Genomic DNA, 12943 nt, shown 5'->3' with positions numbered 1-12943 from the left:
CACTCCTGGGCACATATCCAGAGAAAACTATAATTCAAAAAGATACATGCACCTCTATGTTCACAGCAGCACTATTCACAATAGGCAAGACATGGAAAAACCTAAATGTCCATCAACAGATGAATGGATAAAGCTGTGGTACATATATACAATGGCATACTACTCAACCATAAAAAAGAACGAAATAATGCCATTTTCAGCAACATGGATGCAACTAGAGATTATCATAGTAAGTAACGTACTTAGTAAGAGAAAGACAAATACCATATGATATCATTTATATGTGGAATCTAAAATATTACAAAATGAATCTATCTATGAAAAAGAAACAGACTCATGGACATAGAGAACAGACTAGTGGTTGCCAAGGGGGAGGGAGTTGGGGGAGGGATGGAGTGGGAGGTTGGGGTTAGCAGATGTAAGCTTTTATATATAGAATGGATAAACAACAAGGTCCTACTGTACAGCACAGGGAACTATATTCAAAAATTCTATGGTAAACCATAATAGAAAAGAATATTTTAAAAAAAGGAATGTGTGAAAAAATATATATAAAAATAAATAAAAAAATAAAAAAAGGAATGTGTGTGTATAGATACACATATAACTGAATCACTTGGCTGTACAGCAGTAATTAACACATTATAAATCAACTATACTTCAATTAAAAAAAAAACAGTGAATTCTACCAAACATTTAAAGAATAATTAACACCAATCCTCCTCAAACTCTTCCAAAAAATTGAAGAGAACACTTCCAAACTCATTTCACAAGGCCAGCATTACCCTGATAAGAAAGCCAGACAATGACACTACTAGAAAAGAAAATTACACAGCAATATCCCTGATGAGCATAGATTCAAAAATCCTCAGTGAAGAGACTTCTGGGGAAGACGGCGGAAGAGTAAGACGCGGAGATCACCTTCCTCCCCACAGATACACCAGAAATACAGCTACACGTGGAACAACTCCTACAGAACACCTACTGTATGCTGGCAGAAGACCTCAGACCTCCCAAAAGGCAAGAAACTCCCCACGTACCTGGGTAGGGCAAAGCGGAGAGATTCCCGCACAGAGGATCGGATTAAAGCTCCACAATCAATTTGATGTACCCTGCATCTGTGGAATACATGAATAGACAACGAATCCTCCCAAATTGAGGAGCTAGGAGTCAGTGTTGTGCCTCTGAGGTGGGAGAGCCAACTTCAGGACACTGGTCCACAAGAGACCTCCCAACTCCACATAATATCAAACGACAAAAATCTTCCAGAGATCTCCATCTCAACACCAGCACCCAGCTTCACTCAACGACCAGCAAGCTACAGTGCTGGACACCCTATGCCAAACAACTAGCAAGACAGGAACACAACGCCACCCATTAGCAGAGAGGTTGCCTAAAATCATAAGAAGTCCACAGACACCCCAAAATACACCACCAGACGTGGACCTGTCCACCAGAAAGACAAGATCCAGCCTCATCCACCAGAACACAGGCACTAGTCCCCTCCACCAGGAAGCCTACACAACCCACTGAACCAACCTTAACCACTGGGGACAGACACCAAAAACAACGGGAACTACGAACCGGCAGCCTGCAAAAAGGAGACCCCAAACATAGTAAGATAAGCAAAATGAGAAGACAGAAAAACACACAGCAGGTGAAGGAGCAAGATAAAAACCCACCAGACCTAACAAATGAAGAGGAAATAGGCAGTCTACCTGAAAAAGAATTCAGAATAATGATAGTAAAGATGATCCAAGATTCTATTTCCCAGATCCAAAATCTTGGAAATAGAATAGACAAAATGCAAGAAACAGTTAACAAGGACCTAGAAGAACTAAAGATGAATCAAGCATCAATTAAAAACACAATAAATGAAATAAAAAATACTCTAGATGGGATCAATAGCAGAATAACTGAGGCAGAAGAACGGATAAGTGAGGTGGAAGATAAAATAGTGGAAATAACTGCTGCAGAGCAAAATAAAGAAAAAAGAATGAAAAGAACAGAGGACAGTCTCAGAGACCTCTGGGACAACATTAAACGCACCAACATTCGAATTATAGGGGTTCCAGAAGAAGAAGAGAAAAAGAAAGGGACTGAGAAAATATTTGAAGAGATTATAGTTGAAAACTTCCCTAATATGGGAAAGGAAATAGTTAATCAAGTCCAGGAGGCACAGAGAGTCCCATACAGAATAAATCCAAGGAGAAATACGCCAAGACACATATTAATCAAACTGTCAAAAATTAAACACAAAGAAATCATATTAAAAGCAGCAAGGCAAAAACAACAAATAACACACAAGGGAATCCCCATCAGGATAACAGCTGATCTCTCAGCAGAAACTCTACAAGCCAGAAGGGAGTGGCAGGACATAATTAAAGTGATGAAGGAGGAAAACCTGCAACCAAGACTACTCTACCCAGCAAGGATCTCATTCAGATTTGATGGAGAAATTAAAACCTTTACAGACAAGCAAAAGCTGAGAGAGTTCAGCACCACCAAACCAGCTTTACAACAAATGCTAAAGGAACTTCTCTAGGCAAGAAACACAACAGAAGGAAAAGACCTACAATAACGAACCCAAAACAATCAAGGAAATGGGAATAGGAACATACATATCAATAATTACCTTAAATGTAAATAGACTAAATGCTCCCACCAAAAGACACAGATTGGCTGAATGGATACAAAAACAAGACCCATATATATGCTGTCTACAAGAGACCCACTTCAGACCTAGAGACACATACAGACTGAAAGTAAGGGGATGGAAAAGATATTCCATGCAAATGGAAATCAAAAGAAAGCTGGAGTAGCAATTCTCATATCAGACAAAATAGACTTTAAAATAAAGACTACTAGAAGAGACAAAGAAGGACACTACATAATGATCAAGGGATCGATCCAAGAAGAAGATATAACAATTGTAAATATTTATGCACCCAACATAGGAGCACCTCAATACATAAGGCAAATACTAACAGCCATAAAAGGAGAAATCGACAGTAACACACTCATAGTAGGGGACTTTAACACCCCACTTTCACCAATGGACAGATCATCCAAAATGAAAATAAATAAGGAAACACAAGCTTTAAATGATACATAAAACAAGATGGACTTAATTGATATTTATAGGACATTCCATCCAAAAACAACAGAATACACATTTTTCTCAAGTGCTCATGGAACATTCTCCAGGATAGATCATATCTTGGGTCACAAATCAAGCCTTGGTAAATTTAAGAAAATTGAAATTGTATCAAGTATCTTTTCCGACCAAAATGCTATGAGACTAGACATCAATTACAGGAAAAGATCTGTAAAAAATACAAACACATGGAGGCTAAACAATACACTACTCAATGACGAAGCGATCACTGAAGAAATCAAAGAGGAAATAAAAAAATACCTAGAAACAAATGACAATGGAGACACGACGACCCAAAACCTATGGGATGCAGCAAAAGCAGTTCTAAGGGGGAAGTTTATAGCAATACAATCCCACCTTAAGAAACAGGAAACATCTCGAGTAAACAACCTGACCCTGCACCTAAAGCAATTAGAGAATGAAGAACAAAAAACCCCCAAAGTTAGCAGAAGGAGAGAAATCATAAAGATCAGATCAGAAATAAATGAAAAAGAAATGAAGGAATCATTAGCAAAGATCAATAAAACTAAAAGCTGGTTCTTTGAGAAGATAAACAAAATTGATAAACCATTAGCCAGGCTCATCAAGAAAAAAAGGGAGAAGACTCAAATCAATAGAATTAGAAATGAAAAAGGAGAAGTAACAACTGACACTGCAGAAATACAAAAGATCATGAGAGATTACTACAAGAAACTCTATGCCAGTAAAATGGACAACCTGGAAGAAATGGACAAATTCTTAGAAATGCACAACCTGCCAAGACTGAATCAGGAAGAAATAGAAAATATGAATAGACCAATCACAAGCACTGAAATTGAAACTGTGATTAAAAATCTTCCAAAAAACAAAAGCCCAGGACCAGATGGCTTCACAGGCGAATTCTATCAAACATTTAGAGAAGAGCTAACACCTATCCTTCTCAAACTCTTCCAAAATATAGCAGAGGGAGGAACACTCCCAAACTCATTCTACGAGGCCACCATCACCTTGATACCAAAACCAGGCAAGGATGTCACAAAGAAAGAAAACTACAGGCCAATATCACTGATGAACATAGATGCAAAAATCCTCAACAAAATACTAGCAAACAGAATGCAACAGCACATTAAAAGGATCATACACCATGATCAAGTGGGGTTTATTCCAGGAATGCAAGGATTCTTCAATATACGCAAATCAATCAATGTGATACACCATATTAACAAATTGAAGAAGAAAAACCATATGATCATCTCAATAGATGCAGAAATAGCTTTTGACAAAATTCAACACCCATTTATGATAAAAGCCCTGCAGAAAGTAGGCATAGAGGGAACTTTCCTCAACATAATAAAGGCCATATATGACAAACCCACAGCCAACATTGTCCTCAATGGTGAAAAACTGAAACCATTTCCACTAAGATCAGGAACAAGACAAGGCTGCCCACTCTCACCACTCTTATTCAACTTAGTTTTGGAAGTTTTAGCCACAGCAATCAGAGAAGAAAAGGAAATAAAAGGAATCCAAATTGGAAAAGAAGAAGTAAAGCTGTCACTGTTTGCAGATGACATGATACTATACATAGAGAATCCTAAAGATGCTACCAGAAAACTACTAGAGCTAATCAATGAATTTGGTAAAGTAGCAGGATACAAAATTAATGCACAGAAATCTCTGGCATTCCTGTACACTAATGATGAAAAATCTGAAAGTGAAATCAAGAAAACACTCCCATTTACCACTGCAACAAAAAGAATAAAATATCTAGGAATAAACCTACCTAAGGAGACAAAAGACCTGTATGCAGAAAATTATAAGACACTGATGAAAGTAATTAAAGATGACACAAGTAGATGGAGAGATATACCATGCTCCTGGATTGGAAGAATCAATATTGTGAAAATGACTCTACTACCGAAAGCAATCTACAGATTCAATGCAATCCCTATCAAACTACCACTGGCATTTTTCACAGAAGTAGAACAAAAAATTTCAAAATTTGTTTGGAAAAACAAAATACCCCGAATAGCCAAAGCAATCTTGAGAACGAAAAACGGAGCTGGAGGAATCAGGCTCCCTGACTTCAGACTATCCTACAAAGCTACAGTAATCAAGACAGTGTGGTACTGGCACAAAAACAGAAAGACAGATCAATGGAACAGGATAGAAAGCCCAGAGATAAACCCACGCACATATGGTCACCTTATCTTTGATAAAGGAGGCAGGAATGTACAGTGGAGAAAGAACAGCCTCTTCAATAAGTGGTGCTGGGAAGACTGGACAGGGACATGTAAAAGTATGAGATTAGATCATTCCCTAACACCATACACAAAAATAAGCTCAAAATGGATTAAAGACCTAAATGTAAGGCCAGAAACTATCAAACTCTTAAAGGAAAACATAGGCAGAACACTCTATGACATAAATCACAGCAAGATCCTTTTTGACCCACCTCCTAGAGAAATGGAAATAAAGACAAAGATAAACACATGGGACCTAATGAAACTTCAAAGCTTTTGCACAGCAAAGGAAACCATAAACAAGACAAAAAGACAACCCTCAGAATGGGAGAAAATATTTGCAAATGAAGCAACTGACAAAGGATTAATCTCCAAAATTTATAAGCAGTTCATGCAGCTCAATAGCAAAAAAACAAACAACCCAATCCAAAAATGGGCAGAAGACTTAAATAGGCATTTCTCCAAAGAAGATATACAGACTGCCAACAAACACATGAAAGAATGCTCAACATCATTAGAGAAATGCAAATCAAAACTACAATGAGATATCATCTCACACCAGTCAGAATGGCCATCATCAAAAAATCTAGAAACAATAAATGCTGGAGAGGGTGTGGAGAAAAGGGAACCCTCTTGCACTGCTGGTGGGAATGTGAATTGGTACAGCCACTATGGAGAACAGTATGGAGGTTCCTTAAAAAACTAAAAATAGAACTACCGTATGACCCAGCAATCCCACTGCTGGGCATATACCGTGAGAAAACCATAATTCAAAGAGACATGTACTAAAATGTTCATTGCAGCTCTATTCACAATAGCCCGGAGCTGGAAACAACCTAAGTGTCCATCATCGGATGAATGGATAAAGAAGATGTGGCACATATATACAATGGAATATTACTCAGCCATAAAAAGAAACGAAACTGAGCTATTTGTAATGAGGCGGATAGACCTAGAGTCTGTCATACAGAGTGAAGTAAGTCAGAAAGAGAAAGACAAATACCGTATGCTAACACATATATATGGAATTTAAGAAAAAAAATGTCATGAAGAACCTAGGGGTAAAACAGGAACAAAGACACAGACCTACTTGAGAATGGACTTGAGGATATGGGGAGGGGGAAGGGTAAGCTGTGACAAAGCGAAAGAGAGGCATGGACATAAATACACTACCAAACGTAAGGTAGATAGATAGTGGGAAGCAGCCGCAGAGCACAGGGAGATCAGCTCGGTGCTTTGTGACCGCCTGGAGGGGTGGGATTGGGAGGGTGGGAGGGAGGGAGATGCATGAGGGAAGGGATGTGGGAACAGATGTATATGTATGACTGATTCACTCTGTTATAAAGCAGAAACTAATAAAAATATATATATATATATAAAAAATCTACAAACAACAAATGCTGGAAAGGGTGTGGAGAAAAGGGAACCCTCTTGCACTGTTGGTAGGAATGTAAATTGATACAGCCACTATGGAGAACAGTATGGAGGTTCCTTAAAAAACTACAAATAGAACTACCATATGACCCAGCAATCCCACTACTGGGCATATACCCTGAGAAAACCATAATTCCAAAAAGAGTCATGTACCACAATGTTCACTGCAGCACTATTTACAACAGCCAGGACATGGAAGCAACCTAAGTGTCCATCGACAGATGAACGGATAAAGAAGATGTGGCACATATATACAATGGAATATTACTCAGCCATAAAAAGAAACGAAACTGAGCTATTTGTAATGAGGCGGATAGACCTAGAGTCTGTCATACAGAGTGAAGTAAGTCAGAAAGAGAAAGACAAATACCGTATGCTAACACATATATATGGAATTTAAGAAAAAAAATGTCATGAAGAACCTAGGGGTAAAACAGGAACAAAGACACAGACCTACTTGAGAATGGACTTGAGGATATGGGGAGGGGGAAGGGTAAGCTGTGACAAAGCGAAAGAGAGGCATGGACATAAATACACTACCAAACGTAAGGTAGATAGATAGTGGGAAGCAGCCGCAGAGCACAGGGAGATCAGCTCGGTGCTTTGTGACCGCCTGGAGGGGTGGGATTGGGAGGGTGGGAGGGAGGGAGATGCATGAGGGAAGGGATGTGGGAACAGATGTATATGTATGACTGATTCACTCTGTTATAAAGCAGAAACTAATAAAAATATATATATATATAAAAAATCTACAAACAACAAATGCTGGAAAGGGTGTGGAGAAAAGGGAACCCTCTTGCACTGTTGGTAGGAATGTAAATTGATACAGCCACTATGGAGAACAGTATGGAGGTTCCTTAAAAAACTACAAATAGAACTACCATATGACCCAGCAATCCCACTACTGGGCATATACCCTGAGAAAACCATAATTCCAAAAAGAGTCATGTACCACAATGTTCACTGCAGCACTATTTACAACAGCCAGGACATGGAAGCAACCTAAGTGTCCATCGACAGATGAACGGATAAAGAAGATGTGGCACATATATACAATGAAATATTACTCAGCCATAAAAAGAAACGAAATTGAGTTATTTGTAGTGAGGTGGACGGACCTAGAGTCTGTCATACAGAGTGAAGTAAGTCAGAAAGAGAAAAACAGATACCGTATGCTAACACATATATATGGAATCTAAAAAAAAAATATGGCTCTGAAGAACCTAGGGGCAGGACAGGAATAAAGATGCAGCTGTAGAAAATGGACTTGAGGACACAGGGAGGGGGAAGGGTAAGCTGGGACGAAGTGAGAGAGTGGCATGGACATATATACACTACCAAATGTAAAATAGATAGCTAGTGGGAAGCAGCTGCATAGCACAGGGAGATCAGCTCAGTGCTTTGTGACCACCTAGAGGGGTGGGATAGGGAGGGTGGGAGGGAGACGCAAGAGGGAGGGGATATGGGAATATATGTATGTGTATAGCTGATTCACTTTGTTACACAGCAGAAACTAACACACCACTGTAAAGCAATTATACTCCAATAAAGATGTTAAAAAATTCTGATTAAAAAATGGGCAAAGGATCTAAACAGACATTTTTCCAAAGATATACAAATGGCCAACAGGTACATGAAAAAGTGCTCAACATTACCAATCATCAGGGAATTTAAATGCATATATAAATACACACATATACAGTGGAATAGGACTCAGCCATTAAAAAAATGAAATAATGCCATTTGCAGCAATATGGATGGACCTAGAAATTATCATACTAAGCGAAGTCAGAACGAGAAAGACAAATATCATATGATATCACTTATATGTGGAATCTAAAATACAACACAAATGAACTTATCTACGAAACAAAAACAGACTCACACATACAGAGAACAGACTGGTGGTTGCCAAGGGGAAGGGGGTTGGGGGAGGGATGGACTGGGAGTTTGGGACTAGCAGATGCAAACTTGTATATACAGGATGGATAAACAACAAGGTCCCTACTGCACAGGGAACTGTATTCAATATCCTGTGATAAACCATAATGGAAAAAATATGAAAAAGAATATATTATAACTGAGTCACTTTGCTGTACAGCAGAAATTAAACATAACATTGTAAATCAACTATACTTCAACAAATTTTTTTTTAAAAATCATTGTGCTGTACACATGATGGCACAGGAGGAGAAAGGAAGGGAAAGAGGAATCATGGCTGAGTTGCCCTCAAGAAGCCTACAGTCTGATGGGACAAATGGGACCAACTGGAAAGAAACTTAATTGAAACTAATTTGTGGGCTTCCCAGACATGGCCCAGCTACAAGCCTGGTTTAAGCTCCACCTCAAGGGCAGCAGAGTTTTTGGGGTTTTTTCCCAGATAAGCCGAGGGCAGAGCACACTGGACCCTACACACTGTTCTGTTCCCTTCATATTTTGTCTCCAGTGACCCCAGGCCCAAGGGAGGTGGCCTGTGTGAGCATGTCCGAAGCTGATGGATTGAAGAACAAAGAGGAGACACAAACTCTTACCCCCCAACTGGTGAATATTAAGAATTCACTCCCAGCTTCCAAGGTCAAAGTCTCCCAAACTGCCTCTTAGAAGCTCCTAATCCATGAATGAGGTAGTTTAACTTCTTGCACAGACGAGGACAGTGGAAATGGAAGACATGAGAGGGATCAACTACTCAGACACCCTCCACCAAGGAATATCCCACTTGTAAAAATAAGAGGATTCTTTGGCTGTGAAACTTGCTTATTAATTGAATAGGAAACTTATTTTGATTCCCCAGAAAAATGTCAGACATTAAGTAATGCAAATTCCCATTCAGCCAGGAGCCAAAGAAGCAGAAAATATGAATCACTAGATTCTTCCCCATACACCAGATCCACATTCTATTTCACGGGAAAGAAACAAAGAAAATCAAATTCTCTGACATCTGGATTTTGCTCTATCAAACAGACCACCAGAATGGACTGGGGATGGGGCTGCCCACATTTTCTCAGGGCCTACACTGGGGCCCCTCAGAATCACCCAGAGGACCAGCCACATCCTGTGTGTTCTCCTGTGAACCTCTCAGATCCTTTGAGGTCTAGCGGGAGAGACTGGCTCATGACCAGGAAGTTAGACAAATGTGAGGTCAGTGCCTGGTAGGGAAGCAGCACAGGGGCTGAGGGACAGATGGTGGGGTCAGCTCACCCAGCCGAGTGGGCCCAAGCTGGGGTAAAACAAGGGAAGGCTTGAGCAAATTTTACCTTCCAGGCAGCACAAAGGTGCTCATAATTTGTTCTAAGTAAAGATCCACCAGTTTAATAGGTAGGTAGTTGCAAAACCATGTTCCCCACTCCCCTTTTAAACGTGGCTGTTTACGCACATAAGCACATCTGACATGAGTGAGTTGGAGAAAGCCCCCACTTGTATGTTTGGATTCTGATACTGATAACAACAGCTGTTATGATTTTCTGAACACTTATCCTGTGCCAGGCACCAGACTAAGTTCTTAATGTGTTCACCCATTTAATCCTCATGATAAGCCCATGAAGCCAGGGCAGTGCTTAAGACAGAGGCCAGATCTGAATCTGCTTTCTCCAAATACTAGCTGTACAACCAAGTGGCCTAACTTCCCTACACCTCAGCTTCCTCATCTGTAAAATGCACCACCTTGTAATATTAACATGAAAACTAAATGAGTTCTTATATTAAGCGTCTGGAACACAGAATGCACAGTCCAAGTATGGCCGTCATCATTATCATCATCATCATCATCTGTTTTCACAAATGAGATAACTGAAGCTCAAAGGGAAGAAGGCTAAGCTATATCCCCACAGTCCATTCTACTGTCAAGTTCATTGTCAAGGCCCCGCCCTCCCCTATATTCCCATTCACACAGCATCTGGGTTACACTCTACAAAGCCCCTGTCCTTCGGACGCCTCAGGAAGCAGGGACTTTACATCTTCTCTCTGGTTTGGGAGCAATCACACTGGAAACTCAGCTGGGTGTGGACCGCCTCTCCCTGGGCACCTACGCACCTGCCCACACCACCATCTCTTTGGCTGGAACCACGTGCTCCTGGGAGCTCTCCCCCTTTCTCCCTTGGCACACTGTATACTTTTCTAAGAGGATACAGACACACAACCCCATCCAAACAGCAAGAGAACACATCACGGCCAGGAGGGTGACACTCAGCCGGCCAGTCGGCGCGACGGGCTTTCCATCCTAGAACCATGGCCCAGTTTGTCCGTAACCTCGCGGAGAAGGCCCCGGCGCTGGTCAGCGCTGCTGTGACTTACTCGAAGCCTTGACTGGCCACATTTTGGCACTATGCCAAGGTTGAGCTGGTTCCTCCAACCCCTGCTGAGATCCCTACAGCTATTCAGAGCTTGAAAAAAATTATCAATAGTGCTCAAACTGGTAGCTTCAAACAGCTTACAGTTAAGGAAGTTCTACCGAATGGTTTGGTGGCCACTGAGGTGTGGATGTGGTTTTATGTTGGCGAGATCATAGGCAAGCGTGGCATCATTGGCTATAATGTTTGAAGACCAGTCTTTGCTTTGTTATTTGGGTGTTCTTGGACCATGTGTGAGTAGACAGCTATTTGAATAAAATAAGGCAATGTGTCAAAATCAGTGTTTTCTCTGTCAAGCACTACATGGAAGGTCACAGTTTCTCTTGATATTAAGTTGGGTTGTCTTTTGCTTTAACACATTAATACAGCTCTAAATGCATGTCTTTGCTTAGCCTACAATTGGAAAGGATAGATACGAATATACCAACCTGGTACATGTATGTATGAGGATAGCATTTTACTTTGAAGGCTTGAAATAAATGATATTTAAGCTTAATTTTAGAAAAGTTGGGGAAAGGCTTTGAGAAAACAAGAACTTGTTCCAGTAGGAGAAGAATAATACCATGTGCCAAACATGGTATATACTAGTTAAATCACCTAGTATAAAGAATACAATTTGGACTGCTTTTCTTTGCTAAAATCAGAGAAAGACCCCTTTGACAACAGCTGTGTCTGTAAATGTAGGGGTACTTTTTGTCAGTTTGAATATTGCTTCCCCAAGAGACCAGCCAGGTGATATTCTGTGTCTTTGTAACATCTTTAACACTAGGACAGAGAATGAAAGCAATGACCTGTGTTTTCAATTTAATTTTGATATGTTATTAATCTTTTTTTAAGGACCTATCTTTACAAAAATAAAATATCCTATAGATATTTAACAGGATAATAGTTTAGTATCGTCCATGGGTCAAAATAGTATATTATGTCCTGAAATAAATACAAGTTATTGGTTAAAAAAAAAAAGAGAGAGAACACACCACACAGTGGTTCCTCAGTGTCACCACACATGTATACATTTATTCTAAACACATCCCATCCTCACAGCCCTAAAACAGGGCTTTATTTTTAGTGAGGAAATATGGCTGCCTCATGGACAGTTTCTATTAATTAATTTTTTCCTGTGAACAGCCATAATTTCTTGTTACTTGCATAGCTTGTGATTTTTGGTTGTTGAATACTGGATATTTTGAATATGTGGCAACTCCGGAAGTCAGATTTTCCTTCCTCTGCCTATTATAGGTTGCTGTTGTTTGCTTATTTAGTGACTTTTGTATTTTTGTAAGGTCTGTAGTCTTTGCCACTGAATTCTGTGTTCCTTTAGCTTATCGGACAACTGCTATTTTGGCAGAGTTACCTTAAATGTCTGGAGCCAACAAAAGAAATAAAGAATTCTTTTACAGGAAAGAAGAAATACCCTCTTAGTCTTTGCCAACTGAATCTGTGTCAGGGCACGCCTTGAACACTTAGTAGAGGTTACTTGCAACTCTGCCTTAGCTTCACTTCCTGCTTGCACAGAGCCTGAAGGCCAGCAAGAGATGAAAGCCCAGAGTCTTCTCAGGCCTTCTCTGTGTGTCTCACTCTAAGCCTGCACATGGTTTTCTCGAGTCCCAGGCACGCATGGAAGCTTTGAAAAGCCCTATTCCCATATATGTCTCTTTCTCAGGCTTCTTGATCTTTACCTGTCCCAAGTATTGCTGCAGGGTGCTGAGGCCAGTACCTGCCTGTGCCTTTAAATGCTTTTAGCAAAAGCAACGTGTCACCCCAGCCCCAGGAATGCCCTGAGG

General features: G+C 40.2%; 1 pseudogene across 1 annotated transcript; it reads left to right on the top strand.

The window, feature by feature from the left end:
• The first annotated feature begins 10710 nt into the window (after nt 1-10710).
• LOC308629071 (ATP synthase subunit g, mitochondrial-like) lies at nt 10711-12030 on the top strand (annotated as a pseudogene). Its single transcript has one exon. The product of its transcript is annotated as an ATP synthase subunit g, mitochondrial-like (transcript).
• Nucleotides 12031-12943: the final 913 nt, after the last annotated feature.

Source organism: Mesoplodon bidens, assembly GCF_964165515.1.
Source record: "Mesoplodon bidens genome assembly, chromosome: 15".
Classification (NCBI taxonomy): Eukaryota; Metazoa; Chordata; class Mammalia; order Artiodactyla; family Ziphiidae; genus Mesoplodon; species Mesoplodon bidens.
The sequence above is the reverse complement of the archived record's forward strand: the minus strand, read 5'-3'. Positions and strand labels throughout refer to the sequence as shown.